Raw genomic sequence first — 11,161 nt, forward strand, 5'->3', positions numbered from 1 at the left:
ACCTGGTATGTGACATATGTGATTCTCTTTCCTAACAACACAGATGCACTTATTAAAGAGCTCGATCATGTGAATAATACAATATTTAAAAAGACACCTTAGGGGTCATCATGCTCCATTCTTTTTGGAGATTCTGATGTGTCCTCCCATAGCAGGCATGGAAGCTGTGGGAGGTGGAATTAGAGACGCTTTAAATGTACTTTTTCTTTTTGGCTGTGCTGCTCAGTTTGCAAGATCTTAGTTCCCCAGGAAATAAACCTGGGGCTATGGCAGTGAACTGGGGCTATCACTGTCCTAAATACTGTACCACCGGGAACTCCCAAGTGTACATATTTTTATGCACTGTATTTTAACAGTATTTTGTGTATCTAACCTTCACTGGTTTTTAATATTGTACTCATTGTCTTACTTTATCCTATGTTGATTTTCATATAAATTTATAAGATGCCTTAAATCATACCTGGCATTAAGTGCCTTCCATTGTGGTGCAATACAAGGCACACAGTATCACTATTGGACAGAAGAGTTGAATGTAATTAAGACTTCATAGTTAGCTTTTATTGATAAGATACATTGGTATGAAACGAATCAATTTAAAAACACAGGATAGTAGCTAAACTTTAGAGATTGCTCTCCAATGAATAATCTTACCTTTAATCTCTGGTATAGTCCTCTTCCCCTTGAATCCAGTCTTCAGGTTCTCAAGATTTGGTTTTTGATCAATAGAGTGCTACAGAAGTGACCACTGTGTGACTTCCAAGGTAGATGGTAAGACGCCATCATTTTTGGCTGTTTTGGCTTATGTTTTGGTGTGTTCCCTTTTGGAATCCAGCCTTCATTATGGAAGCAGCTCTGGCCACATGGAGATGACACAGACAAGCCTTTCTGTTGACAGCCTCACCGATTTCTAAGCTGGGAGCCAGCACTGACTGCCAGGCATACAGACGAGCCAAAATGAACAGCGAAATTGAGTTCAGTCTATCCTGTCACCTGAGATAATGGATAGTATGCTGTTGTTTTAAATTGAGGGCTTCTTAGATATTCAATAATAGATAGGTGGAACTTGGACACAAAGAAGCAGACAAACCCAGAATATGGGACATTCTGAGGGATAACTGACCCATTTTCTTTAACAGGTCAGTTGCTGAGAAGAAAAAAAAGGAAGGCACAGATTCTATTTTAGACTAAAAGTGACTTTAGAGATACAATAGCCAAATACCACGTGCACATCTTGTTTAGATCTTGATTTAAACAAAATATTGTTTTTGTTGTTTAGTCACTAAGTTGTGTCACTATGTCAGGAGTTTGCTCAAATTCACGTTCATTGAGTCAGTGATGGCATCCAACCATCTCATCCTCTGTCACTCACTTCTCCCCTTGCCTTCAAAATTTCCCAGCATTGGGGTATTTTTGCACTTAATCAGTTCTTAATGTCAGGTGGCAAAATTATTGGAGCTTTAGCATCAATCCTTGCAATGAATATTCAGGGTTTATTTCCTTTAGAATGACTAGTTTGATCTTCTTGCTGTCCAAGGGACTCTCAAGAGTCTTCTCCAGCATTACAGTTCAAAAGTATCAGTTCTTTGGCACTCAGCCTTCTTTATGGTCCAATTCTCACACCTGTATATAACCACTGGAAAAGACATAGCTTTGACTCTATGGACTTTTGTTGGCAAAGTGATGTCTCTTCTTTTTAATATGTTGTTTAGTTTTGTCATAGCTTTTCTTCCAAGGAGCAAGCATGTTTAAATTTTGTGTCTGCAGAGATTTGGAGCCCAAGAAAATAAAGTCTGTCACTGTTTCCATTTTTTTCCCTATCTATTTGCCATGAAGTAATGGGACTGGATGCCATGATCTTAGTTTTTTGAATGTTGAGTTTTAAGCCAGCTTTTTCACTCTCCTCTTTCACCTTCATCAAGAGGCTTCTTAGTTCCTCTTTGCTTTCTGCCATTAAAGTGGTATCATCTGCACATCTGAGTTTATTGATATTTCTTCCAGCAATCTTGATTCCAGCTTGTGATTCATCCAGTCCAGCATTTTGCATGATGTACACTGCATAGGAGTTGAATAAGAAGGGTGGCAATGTATAGCCTTGGTGTACTCCTTTCCCAATTTTGAACCAATCCATTGTTCCATGTATGGTTCTAATGGCTGCTTCTTGATCTGCATACAGGTTTCTCAGGATGCAGATAAGGTGATTTGGTGTTCCCATCTCTTTAAGAAATTTCAGGAGTTAGTTGTGATCCACATAGAAAAAAGCATAATCAATGAAGAAGATGTAGATATTTTTCTGGGTTCCCCTTGCTCATTCTATGATCCAAAGGATGCCAGCAATATGATCTCTGGTTCCTCTGCCTTTTCTAAATCCAGCTTGTACATCTGGAAGTTCTCAGTTCAGGTACTGCTGAAGCCTAGCTTGAAGGATTTTGAGCATGACTTTGATAATATGTGAAATGAATGCAGTTATATGGTAATTGGAATATTTTTTGGAATTGCCTTTCTTTGGGATTGTAATGAAAATTACCAGTCCTGTGACCATTTCTGAGTTTTCTAAGTTTGCTGGCATTCTGAGTGCAGCACTTTAACAGCATTATCTTTTAGTATTTGAAATATCTTTAAGCAATTCCAGAAATTTGAATATATTTACAGGTTATGATAATTCTGTTAGGAGTTATGGTGACATAAGATAAAGCCTACTTCTTTTTTATAGTTGGATGTAAAACTGTGTGAAAGTGAAATGCTATGTTTGCCTTTTGCTTTAATGAGCAAATGAAGTGATAAAAGGAGAAAGAGATATATTAGACAAGAAGCAAAATCTTGATACTTTTTGGCTCTGGTGAAGGATACAGAGAAGTCCATTGTAATATCTTCTCTACTGGCTCTGGAGAAGGGTACAGAGAAGTTTACTGTAGTATCTTCTCTACTTCAATGTTTATTTGAAAATTTTCATAATCAAAAATAAGTAAAATGCTTTCTAAAGTTGTGAAAAATATAAGCTACACTCATTACTCATTTATGCATGTAAACACAGTAATTATATCCATATCCACATAAATATAAAAATAGAACAAATTATTCAGAAAATAAGAATTATATATCATTTTATAGGTATAATTATTATTTTTCTTTTTTTTTATAAATTTATTTATTTTAGTTGGGGGCTAATTACTCTACAATATTGTAATAGTTTTTGCCATACATTGACATAATTAGAGGTGATTTAAATACTAAATCAATATTTTTCAATTAAATATACTGACATTATGAAAAATAAAGTATATAAAATACTTTATAACCAATTCTATTTCTTTTCTTACTTAGTTTTTCAGAATGAAATTTAAGTCTTAAGCAAAACATTTCTTCATCTTTTCCTGATGTTATTCCCTTTCCCATCCCACTCCACCATTTTATCTCTATTTATACTAACATGTGAGTGATTATATTTTAGTAGAGTTGAAAGACTTTCTAGAAGTCATCAGAGATTAGAGGACATATGTAAAGTATCTAATATCTTGTATTATATTCTAATACTAACATATCTTCAATCATAGTTATGCAAAGCAGGACAATTGTTGCTTTATCTATATATACAAATGCTAGATAGTTAAATTAACTACTCATGAGTTACTAGAGAGTTACTAGTTAAGTTTTAGTGGCTCTGATTCTTGACTGTATTTCAATGACTACTTTATGTATAAGAATCTGGTTAATATCCCTTCTTTCAAAGATTCACTAAAAATAAAGAAAATCATTACTGCATTAAAATGTCAAAAGTGATCCCAAAGTATAAATTTTAAAGTGACCTTTAAACCCATTTTGGAGCTTTCCATTTCAGATTAATATTATAGCAAATTGACAAATAATATCCTACAATTTGCCTCATGAACTATTCTTTTACAGACCTGAAAGAAACCAGAGAACACCAAATTAAATTTATGTTAAATCACAAAAGTAAGAACTAAGAGTTAGACTTAAAATAGTCAATGATAAATGGATTCAGCTTGATGTAGACAGCTTTATAAGAATCTTTAAAAATTCCTATAATGTTCTTGCTGTGAGCTGAAGCGGTGCTAAAAATTCATTCTTTTCAAATGGCCCTAAGAAGAAATGACTCTTCTGAATATGCAAAATGTTAAATTAATTATTAGGTGTATTTTTAAAGCTTTCACAGTCCCTAATATTATCCCAGATTCTTTGACAAAGGGCTTGATTCCTGAGCCTTTTTCAATAGGATGAAACTTTGTTCAAGTAAAATGAATCCTATCAACGTGAGGGCAAGAGAATAAAGATAACTCATTTCCCTTTTGCAGATTAGTTATTAAATGTCATCCTGACATTTAACATTGACATTGACAGTATGACCAGAGAGGTTTTCTCTTTTCTTGCTACTTTCTGGGGAAAATATAAATTCATAAGTTTAAAAATGCTATTTCCCCAAACCTTTGTTGAAAGTTGATTAAAATGATTGCTTGGACAGAGAGTCAAAGAAAACCTGCTATGCCATACAAAATGAATTAGTTAAAAAAATACTAGGTGAAACAAAAATTTTTCAGTGTATGTTAACAGAACAAAGCTTTGTATTTTGTGATTGATCTGCCAAAGGGATTGATTACAGAAGGCTACATAGATAATTTAGAGCTAGTCATATATGTACTTTGAAAAGATACAAAAATTAATAAATGCGTGTATAGTCATTCAGTTGTGTCTGACTCTTTGGGACCCCATGGATTGAAGCCCACCAGGCTTTCTGTCCTTGGAGTGGGTTGCCATTTCCTACTCCAGGGAATCTTCCCTACCCAGGGATGGAAGCCGAGTCTTTTGCATCTGCTTCATTGGCAGACAGGTTCTTTACCACTGAGTCACCTGGGAAGCCCACAGAAATTAATAGTGGTAGGAAATAAATATGTTTTCTGCCAAATACAATGTGTTATGATACAGAATAATCTCTTGAAAAAAGTAATCACTTAAAGAATAAACTTGAAGTTTTTTGTTTGTTTTGCATCATTTGAAGATTCACAATCAGAATCTTTTATATCTTTGGGGTTCCACGTGTTGCCTGCTAAAAGTGAGACTGGCAACAGAGCAATACAAGTCCAGGGTTCTGTCTGTGGGGCTTCCCCTCTGGTGCTCCTGGCTAGCCTAGGGCAATTGTGCGAGGTGGGCAACTTTGTTGCTTGCAACACTCAAACCAAACTCTATATCCCGTTCTTTCTTAGTGCTCTCTACCCAAAAGAAGTGATTACCTTCTTTTTGTGTGTGTGTGTTAGTCAATTGTGTCTGACTCTTTGTGACCCCACGGACTGTAGTCCACCAGGCTCCTCAGTCAGTGGAGTTCCCCAGGTAAGAATACTGAGATGGATAGCCATTCCCATTTCCAGGGGATGTTCCTGTCCCAAGGATCAAGCCTGGGTCTCTTGCTTTGTAGGTGGATTCTTTCAAGATCATTCACTATAGATCAAAATTCAACCTAGTTATTGATTGAGGGTGGGATTATTCATAATAGCCAGCATAGTCATTACTCCAGAGCTGTTTCCATTCTAGTAACCTCTGCAGTCTATAGCAGGGTGCTTAAGAAGCACTTGGTGAAATTGCAAAAATATTGCACACTTTTGGAAAACATCCCCAGAAGTTTTGCTTCAGCTATAGGGAATCAGGTTAAGTAATCTACATCTGCTGGATCATCAAAAAAGCAAGAGAGTTCCAGAAAAACATCTATTTATGCTTTATTGACTATGACAAAGCCTTTGACTGTGTGGATCACAATAAACTGTAGAAAATTCTGAAAGAGATGGCAATACCAGAACACCTGACCTGCCTTTTGAGAGACCTGTATGCAGGTCAGGAAGCAACAGTTAGAACCAGACATGGAACAACAGACTGGTTCCAAATAGGTAAAGGAGTACATCAAGGCATTATATTGTCACCTTGCCTATTTAACTTATATGCAGAGTACATCATGAGAAACGCTGGGCTGGAAGAAGCACAAGCTGGAATCAAGATTGCGGGGAGAAATATCAATAACCTCAGCTATGCAGATGACACCACCCTTATGGCAGAAAGTGCAGAAGAACTAAAAAGCCTCTTGATGAAAGTGAGAGAGGAGAGTGAAAAAGTTGGCTTAAAGCTCAACATTCAGAAAACTAAGATCATGGCATCCGGTCCCATCACTTCATGGCAAATAGATGGGGAAACAGTGGAAACAGTGACTGACTTTATTTTTGGGGGCTCCAAAATCACTGCAGATGATGATTGCAGCCATGAGATTAAAAGACACTTACTTCTTGGAAGGAAAGTTATGACCAACCTAGATAGCATATTAAAAAGCAGAGACATTACTTTGCCAACAAAGGTCCATCTAGTCAAGGCTATGGTTTTTCCAGTGGTCATGTATGGATGTGAGAGTTGGACGGTGAAGAAAGCTGAGCACTGAAGAATTGATGCTTTTGAACTGTGATGTTGGATAAGACTCTTGAGAGTCCCTTGGGCTACAAGGAGATCCAATCAATCCATCCTAAAGGAGATCAGTCCTGGGTGGTCATTGGAAGGACTGATGTTGAAGCTGAAACTCCAATACTTTGGCCACCTCATGCGAAGAGTTGACTCATTAGAAAAGACTCTGATGCTGAGCAGGATTGGGGGCAGGAGGAGAAGGGGACGACAGAGGATGAGATGGCTGGATGGCATCACCAACTCGATGGACATGACTTTGGGTAAACTCCCGGAGTTGGTGATGGACAGGGAGGCCTGGTGTGCTGAGATTTATGGGGTCACAAAGAGTCGGAAACGACTGAACTGAACTGAATCTATAGTTAAAATAAACTCTCAGAGTTATTCTTCTATTTCTATCTCCTGTTATGATATTAAAAAAATAGATTTACTGAGATATATTTCACATGCCACACAAAATTTATAATTCACCCATTCAAAATGTATAATTCTATTTTTGCTTTTAGTATTTTCACAAAGCTGTGCAATCATCACCACAGTCCATTTTAAATCACTTTCATCACCCCAAAAGAAATGCCATACTCACTGGCTGTGACTCCCCAATCCCCTGTCCCGGCCCCCCCCCAGCACATGACATCCACAAATCTGTTTTCTGTCTCTGTGTAACTAAACGTGGAGATCTGGCTGGTCGCCACTCAAAAGCCAGTCAAGAGGCAAGGTTCGTGGAAAGGAAAGTTTATTTTGGATGCCAGCAATGGGGAAGTGGGAGTGAAGGTGAGGGGAGGCAGAACACTTGTGCACAGGCCAGTGCTGCACCGCCACCAACAATCAGTGAACAAGAGCTTTTTCTGAGGAAGGGGGTTACGTGCAGAAACAGTACAGTCATCTCTGACAGTCATCTTGAAATTAGTCATCAGTGGTCTGACCAGTATCATCTTGGTTGTTTTAAGCACAGTTATTCTTCAGTTCCAGGGTCAATTTGTTTCTGTTTCCTTGAGGCCGATTCTCCAAATGTGTCAGCTTATGTCATGGCTGCAGTCTGGTCATCACGTATGTGTGTGTACACTCAGTCATGTCTGACTCTTTGTGATCCCATGAAAGCCTGCCATGTTTCCCTGTCCATGGAATTTATCAAGCAAGAATCCTGGGGTGGATTGCCATTTCTTTCTCCTGGGGATCTTCCTGACCCAGGGATTGAACCTCCCTCTCTTGTGTCTCCTGCATTGGCAGGTGGATTCATTACTACTAGTGCCACCTGAATTAACTTCTTCTACTTGGTGGGAATTTCAGTATCTACAAGACAGCTCACAGGATATGGCTCAGAAAGAATAATATTTAATAGCCCTTGAAGAGGAACTAAATGTCCTTGACCATGCTTAATGACTAACCTATTCTTATTTAGTCTTCTTGGACTATTTTCCTTTGTTTCTGCATTTTTTCACTTCTCTGATTAAGTTTATGTTTTGGCTAAAGCTTTTCTACAAAAGACAGGTGAAGGTCATGAATGGGAAGGATCATACTGCCCACCTCCATTTCATTCATGGATTTGCCTATTCCAGACATTTCATATAAATAGAATCATAAAATATATGTTCTTTGTGACTGGCTTCCTTCATTTAGCAGGAAGTTTTCAAGGTTTATCTATATTGTAGCTTGTATCAGTATTTCTTTTTTTCTTGCAAAAAAATATTCCATTGTATGGACATATCTCAGTTAATATATCTATTCATCAAGTAAGTGTGGACAATGAATTGTTTCTTTTTGACTATTACAAGTAATGCTGCTATGAAAATACATATGCAAACTTTAGTTTTGATATATAATTTTATTTCTTTTGGGTGTAAGTCTTAACGAGGTATTGCTGGGTCATATTTTAAGTCTGTTTAACTTTTTAAAGAACTGGTGAACTGCTTTTGTAATGCAGTTATATCATTTACATGATCCTCAGTATGTATGAGGGTTTTCGTCTTCATGAATGCCTGCAATTATCTTCCTTTAAAAACCTTTTAGCCATTCTAGTGCACATAAAGTGGTATCACATTGTGGTTTTAATTTGAATTCTCCTAATGCTTAAGATGTTGAGCAATTCTTCATGTGCTTTTGAGCATTTATATGTTCTCTTTGGAAAAATGTCTATTCAAATTCTTTGCCCAGGTTTTAATTATTTGTCCTTTTATTAATGAGTTTTGAGACTCATTAAGAAGTATTCTGAATATATTTCTTATCATATATATAATTTTCAGATACTTTCCCCAATTATTTTGTGAGCTGTCTTTTCACTTTTTTGTTGGCTGCTGCTAAGTCGCTTCAGTAGTGTCCGACTCTGTGCGATCCCATAGACGGCAGCCCACCAGGCTCCCCCGTCCCTGGGATTCTCCAGGCAAGAACACTGGAGTGGGTTGCCATTTCCTTCTCCAATGCATGAAAGTGAAAAGTGAAAATGAAGTTGCTCAGCCAACTCTCAGCGACCCCATGGACTGCAGCCTACCAGGCTCCTCTGTCCATGGGATTTTCCAGGCAAGAGTACTGGACTATTGAAGCACAAAAGTATTAAATTTTTATGTAGTCTAATTTATCTATTTATTTCCTTTTTTGTTTGTGCTTTTCATATCATATCTAAGAAACTATTACCTAACCCAAGAACATGCAGATTTACTCCTATATTTCTAAGAATTTTTAGCTTTTATTTCTGTGATGGATTTTGAGTTAATTTTTGTGTGTAGTATATAGTGTGGGTCTGAGTTCATCCCTTTACATGTGGCTATCTGGTTGTCCCAGCACTATTTATTCAAAAGATTATTCTTTTCTCATTGAAATGTCTTGAGACCTTTGTTGAAAGTGAATTGACTGTTAAATACAGTCTTTTTGTGTGTGTGTGATTCTCATTCTATTCCATTAATATCTGTCTATTCTTAACAACAGTACCACACACTCTGATTATTGTAGATCTATGTTAAGTTTTGAAATAGGGAAATGCGTCGCCTCAATTTCATTCTTTTTTTTTTTAAGGACTGTTTTGGCTATTTTAGCTATCTTTTGCAATTCTGTATAAGTTTTAAGGTCAATTTAAGTTTTGCAAAGAAGCTGAGATTTTGATAGACACAGCTTTGCATCTTACAGACTAATTGGGGAAATATTATCATCCTAACAATAACAAGTCTTGTGTTGGTGTACATACAATGCTTTTCCATTTATTCTGATCTTCTTTAATCTTTCTATTTTCCAATATTTCTATCACCAGTATTTTGCAGTTTTCAGAATTCAGCTCCTGTGCTGTTTTGAGTTAAATTTATACTCAGTAGTTTTTTCTTTTTGATGTTACTGCAAATAGAATTTTTTCTTAATATTGCTTTTGGAAGGATCTTTGTTAGTGTGTAGATTTGGTGGTATTAATCTAGTATTCTGCAACCTTGCTGAGCTCATTTAGTAGTTCTAATATTATTTTTAGTAGATTACTTAGACTTTTCTATCACAACATCATCTCATCTGCAAATATAGATGATTTTACTTCTACCTTTGCAATATTTTTTTCCCCCTTACATGCTTTTTTTTCTTGCTTACCTAGTTGTCTGGACCCTTGAGTATTTCTGAAGCAAGTAGTTGGGGGATTAGATTTAGATAAAGTAAATTAGAAAGAAAACTTCAGGCATTTCAGATATTGATAAACAAAGACAAGATTGAGACCTCAGAAATTCACACTTAAATCCCAGAAGAAGGCTAAGTGTACACTTCATTGCAAATAAATATAGCTCATGAGAGAGATGACTGAGGACTATGTAAATGTTGTAGCCAAGTTTGATGCTCTTTGGAGAATTAAACAAAGTATGATTTTAATGACAATCTCTAAGTTGATACATGAAATACACAATTTTAAACATTTATTCTACCTAACAGTATATTGGAAAAAATATTTAATTTAATTTATTTAAATATTTTATAACTATTTATATAAAATAATATATAATTATGAATTTTATATAAAATAATAAATATTATTAAATATTTTAAAGTATTTAATTTAACTTAATTTTTGACTTCCTAGGTCATTAGTAGTTCTGTGAACTGGGGAGAATCAGTTACTCCTACTGATTTTAATTTTACTGATTTTAAAACAAGAAAACTAATGGTAACATGATCTCTTTAATGCAGCAATAAGATTGCTAGTATCTAGCACATAGTAGATATTAACATGTTTCTAAATTCATAATGAATGAATCTTTTCTGTATCAAATTGTTCTTGTTCACATTAGAAATCACATTTAAATTAAAATATTATTCAAAATATTGGTATCTTTTGTTCTTTATATCCAGCATTTAAAACCTTTGAGTTGATGTCATTTGAAAATAAGGACATAGACATTTAAAATATAATTCACAAAAAAATAGAATTGTATTTGTGTTATTAATTATTTTTATTCATGAAGGAATGCTCTCTATTTTAGAGGACTCTTTAATCTCACCTCATAAAATCAATGTTATTTTATAATAAACCCTTACCACTAAGTTGTTTATAACCACCAGTGTTAAAGCAATAAGTTCAATACAGACATGTGGAATCTTTGGTAGTAAAACATCTTTTTCACTTATTTTTCTGGCATTAGTTTAATGATGTACACTGAAAATAAACTAGGTCATATATTCCCTGACTATCTCTGAACACATTTGAAAGCAATAAAATTAAACAGAACATCCCTTTCTGTTTACTTTTGACCTA

The sequence above is a fragment of the Giraffa tippelskirchi genome, chromosome 2 (assembly GCF_054371585.1).
Source record: "Giraffa tippelskirchi isolate mGirTip1 chromosome 2, T2T-mGirTip1v1.2.pri, whole genome shotgun sequence".
NCBI classification, from domain to species: domain Eukaryota; kingdom Metazoa; phylum Chordata; class Mammalia; order Artiodactyla; family Giraffidae; genus Giraffa; species Giraffa tippelskirchi.